The 5208-nt window shown below is 45.3% G+C and overlaps 1 pseudogene; it reads right to left on the reverse strand.

Annotated features, from left to right (window-relative positions):
- Positions 1-1678, reverse strand: part of LOC110302332 — an 8776-nt pseudogene extending 7098 nt beyond the window's left edge.
- Between the last annotated feature and the right edge of the window lie 3530 nt (positions 1679-5208).

Here is a 5208-nt window from a genome sequence, read left to right on the forward strand (position 1 = left end):
AGCCCTGGCTGTCCTGGAACTCACTCTGTAGACCAAGTTGGCCTCGAACTCAGAAATCTGCCTGCCTCTGCCTCCCGAGTGCTGGGATTAAAGGCGTTCGCCACCACGCCCGGCTGTATCTTATTTTTAATTAAATTTATTTCATAAAAGTTTTAAACAGTTTATCAAAGATTACAACCTCAGTAGATAGTAGAGCAGAGATTAAATTAAATAGCAAATTATTTAAAATTTTGTTTTTAACTTCAAGTTTACAGAAAATTCTATATGCTGTAAAATTTTCTTTACATCCTTATTAACTTTTTATACATTTATCCATTTACTTTTCTCAGTTCTGGGAATTGGTGGGCCTTGTACATGCTAGGCAAGTGCTGTATGGTGCAACTAGACTCTCAGCCCTATATGGACATGTGCATGAATCCACATATATTCTTTTCCTTTTCGGGGTTTTGCAGTTTTTAGAGGCTGGACTTTGAACTCGGTGCACTGAGAGTAGCTGGGAAATCCTGAGCCTCTTCAGTTACTCCCCAAGATTACAGCCATGCAGGGCAGGAGAGATGGCTCCCTGGTAAAGAGCGCTAGCAACCATTCCAGAGGCTCTGGGTTCAATTCCCAGCCCCCACATTGACAGCTCACACCTGTCTGTAACTCCTGTTCCAGGGGATTCAACACCCTTCTACAGACATACATGGAGGCAAAATGACCGATGCATGTAAAATCAAAAGTAAATTATTTAAAAAAAAAAGATTACAGGCAGGTATCATCATGTTCAGCTCATGTTTATACATATATTTTATTTATGTGTGTAAATGCATGTGAGCATGCCACTGTGCTAGTGAGGAGGTCAGGGGACAACCTGGAAGAGTTGGTTCTGAGACGTGGTCTCATTATGTAGCTCTTTATCCAGGAATTCCCAATGTAGACTAGGCTGGCCTCAAATTCAAATAGACCCACCTGCCTCTGCCTCTGGAGTGCTGGGATTAAAGGTGCAAACTGCCGCACCCAGCTCCTTGTTATGCTATGTTTTGTTTTGTTTTTCCTAATTGATGGCTGATTGATGCTGGGAATAGAATCCAGGGCCTTAGGTGTGCTAGGCCATTGCTCTGCCACGGGGTGACATCTGATTTTTAGGGCTGGAGAGATAACTCAGAGGTAAAGACACTGTTGTTCAGTCGTGAGGACAGGAGTTCAGGTGTCAGTATCTGTGTTCCCTTAGTCAGCCCTTAAAAGTGTATCATTTCGAATGAATTATTTAGTAATTTGTCAACGGCATATCCTTTCACCCAGGAACACTTTAATTGGTATTTCCTAAAAAGCAGATATTAGATTACATAGACAAAAATCGGGAGTTGGAACTTTCTGTCTGTCTGTTGGTCTATCTGCCTTTCAAGACAGGATCTCACTGTGTAGTCCTGGAGCTCTCTATGTAGACCAGGCTGGCTTCAAACTTACAGAGATTTGCCTGCTGCTAGAATTAAGGCGTGCATTATTATACCCTGCTCAGGTCTGAAGTCTTAAATTGTGAGTGCATAGACACACGTGTGAGGGTACCCTTGAAGGCTAGAGGGGTCCTGCTCCTAGGAGCTGGAGCCACAGGCTGACTGTGGAGACACAGGTACTGAGCCCTGAACTCCTCCTCCCCTCATGACCGAACAGCAAGTGCTCCTTACCTCTGAGCCATCTCTCCAGCCCTACAAACCAAAAAATTTAACATTGACTCAATACTCTATTTAATTTCTAGATCTTACTCAAATTTCACCATTTGTTCCCAACAATGATCTTGGTGTTTGCTTTTGAGACAGAGTCCCACAGTGTAGCCCTGTCTGTCCTGAACTCAGAGATCTGTCCGCCTCTGTCTCTTACGAGCTGGGATGAAAGGGGTGGGTCACTCTGGGCATAGGTGGTCCTTACTTTTAGTCCCAGCACTTGGGAAGCAGGGACAATTGGATCTCTGTGAGATCAAGGCCAGCCCAGTGTATCTACACAGTTCCTAGACGGAAGAGACCCCCATCTAAAAAGCCAATGTACAAAAAGCATGAGTCACCATGACCTTCTAAGTTTTAATTTCTTACTTGCTTACTGGTGCTGAAGATTGAACCCCAGGCCTCAGAGCAAGTTTTGAAGTACTGAGCTAAACCTCCAGCCTAGAGTCTTACTTTTTTTTTTTCCAGTTCTTCTTTCTTTCTTTCTTTCTTTCTTTTTTTTTTTCCAGAGCTGAGGACCAAACCCAGGGCCTTGTCCTTGCTAGGCAAGCACTATACCACTGAGCTAAATCCCCAACCCCAGTCTTACTTTTTAAGGTGAATTATCACCCATTACTGGACCACAGTTATTGCTGTACATCTTTAACCCCAGCACTCAGGAGGCAGAGGCCAGTAAATGCGGCTCTATCCTCACTGTGTGGAACAGGCCAGTCTGGTCTACTTAGTGAGTTCCCGGAGAGCCAGAGCTACAAAAGTGAGGCCCAGCCTCAACAAAACAAAACAAAATCAAACCAAGTCTATATTTTTGAGAAGGGGCCCTTTCTGGTGCCCAGGCTGTCCTGGACCTCCTGGGCACCTGCTAAGCCGTATGTCCGTGTTCTGCTTTTTTTTTTTTTTTTTGGTTTTGGTTTTGGTTTTTCAAGACAGGGTTTCTCTGNGCAGCCCTGGCTGTCCTGGAACTCACTCTGTAAACCAGGCTGGCCACGAACTCAGAAATCCGCCTGCCTCTGCCTCCCAAGTGCTGGGATTAAAAGCATGTCCCACCACACCCGGCCTTTTTCTGCTTTTCACTATCAATCAGAGGTGACGACAAAACCTGTAGCGGTGATGTCACAGTCAGGGGTCAGCTCTCTGGTGGCCCTGACAAGCCAGGCTCAGCCGCCCATCTTCAAAGAGCCAATTACAAAAGCTAAATTAATAGAGAAAAATAGAAAAAAAGAGAGAGAGAGAGAGAGAGAGAGACTTATTCAACGTAGGCATATCAGGAAAGGAGACAGACCTAGTGGATGTCCCCAGAGGTCCATCTTCACTATTCTAAAATGATAGCGAGGGTTTTGTCCTTCTGTAGGTTTCTACTTCAAAGACAATCTAGGAGTCCTAGCCATGGTGCGGTCCTGTGCACTACTGACCCATCACTGCCTCTTACAGGGTATCTAAGTTGTAGATCTTTCTCTGGAAGGCAGGCTCCTCCTCTGACAACTCCCAGGGCTTCCGTCTTTCCTCCTGGTCAGCCCTGGCTTCCAGTCTGACAGACAAAGGGACACAAGTCTCTCTTTAGAATATCCTTATCGCTGTCAGGTTGGTTACAGCCAAGGTCACAGAACAATGTCTAGGTATATAATGCCAGTGGGGGGGGGGGCTCAGTGGTAGAACCTAGAAGGCAGGACACTGTTGAGTTCCTCCCAGTACCACCACCACCACCACCAGAACCCAAAGAGGGAAAACCAGAACAACACATGTAACAGTAGGAAATCCCATGTCGGTGTGTATTGGTCCTTCCTAAACATTCTAAACCCAGGGGAGGGCTGTATGAGTCAGAATCCCTTACATGGCACTTGTATGTACAGTGGTTTGCCGGCTCGTATAGTGCTCTTGCACACGGGAAGGGAAGCCCAGCTCCAGAACCTTACCTCCGCTCTCCATCATTTAGTATGCCTTGCCTTTATTTACTTTTCTTACTTTGTGTAGCCTACGCTCATTTGTGCCATGTACCTGCAAGTGGAGGACACCTATTTCTTTCTTTTTCTTTTATTTTTAAACAAACATCTCGTCCTGGAAGCTTAATTGTGTCCAACAACAGTATACCATTTTGATGGACCATGCTTTCTTTTTCTTTTCTTTTTTTTTTTTTAAGATTTATTTATTATTATATCTAAGTATACTGTAGCTGTCTTCATTAGCACCAGAAGAGGGCATCAGATCTCATTACGGATGGTTGTGAGCCACCATGTGGTTGCTGGGATTTGAACTCAGGACCTCTGGGAGAGCAGTCGGTGCTCTTAACCACTGAGCCATCTCTCCAGCCTACATGTTTCTTTAAGACAGGGTCGAGCACTGATGTTTGGCTAGCCAGGCTGGATCTTTTTGTCTCTGCTCCTAACACTGAGGCTTACAGGCATGTGTAGTCCTGATAGGGTTTTTTGTTTTTGTTTTTGTTTTTGTTTTTTGAGACAAGGTCTCACTATGTAGCCCTGGCTGGCCTGGTACTCACTATGTAGACCAGGCTGGCCTTAAACTTACAGAGATCTGCCTGTTCTGCCTCCTAAGTGTGTGTGTGTGTGTGTGTGTGGAACCATGATTTGTTTGTTTGTCTTTGTTTTAATGAGAATTCAAACTCAGATCCCCTTGTCTGCAGAACAAATACGCTCGACCACCGACCCATCTCCCCAGGCTAACATGTCTTTTCCTTTGAACTCTCATTTAACCCAGGTTGGAATTATACGATGTAGCTAAGGCAGGCACTTTAGGATTACTGCTGCTGTGGTGAAACACCAGGACCAAAGCAAGATGTGGAGGAAAGGGTTTATTCGGCTTACATATCCCAGCGAGGAACCTTGATGCAAGAGCTAATGAGAAGGCCTGGCGGGCGACTTCCTGGCTTGCTCCTCAGAGTTATCTCAGTCAGCTTTCTGACTGAACCTAGGATCCTTAGCCTAGGGGTAGCTCTACCCACAAAGGGCTGGGCCCTCCCACAGCAACCACTAATTAAGAAAATCCCCTCCAGGTTTGCCGACAGTCTGTTCATGGAGGTGTGTTCTCAACTGAAGCTCAGTCTTCTCAGATGACTCTAGCGCAGCTGTCCTCAACCTTCTTAAGGCTTCGACCCTTCCATACAGTTCCTCATGCTGTGGTGACCCCCAACCACAAAATTATTTCCATTGCTATTGTTATCAATTGCAATGTAAATATGTTTCTGTTGCTTGTTTGTTTGTTTTTTTCTGAGAGACAAGATTTGCCTCTGCCTCGAGAACTGGAATTAAAGGTGGGGGTCACCACCACCGGCAGGACACTGGATCTTATGACAGTTGTGAGACACCATGTGGGTGTTAGGAAATGAACCAGGTTCTCTGCAAGAGTAGCCAATGAGGTGTTGGGGATTTAGCTCAGTGGTAGAGCGCTAAGCTAAGCAAGAGAAAGGACCTGGGTTAGGCCCTTAGCTCTGAAAAAAAAAAAAAAAAAGACCACCTAGTGCGCCTAACCACCCTGTCTGTGCTATTTTCATTGTGCA

Source organism: Mus caroli, chromosome 9, assembly GCF_900094665.2.
Source record: "Mus caroli chromosome 9, CAROLI_EIJ_v1.1, whole genome shotgun sequence".
NCBI classification, from domain to species: domain Eukaryota; kingdom Metazoa; phylum Chordata; class Mammalia; order Rodentia; family Muridae; genus Mus; species Mus caroli.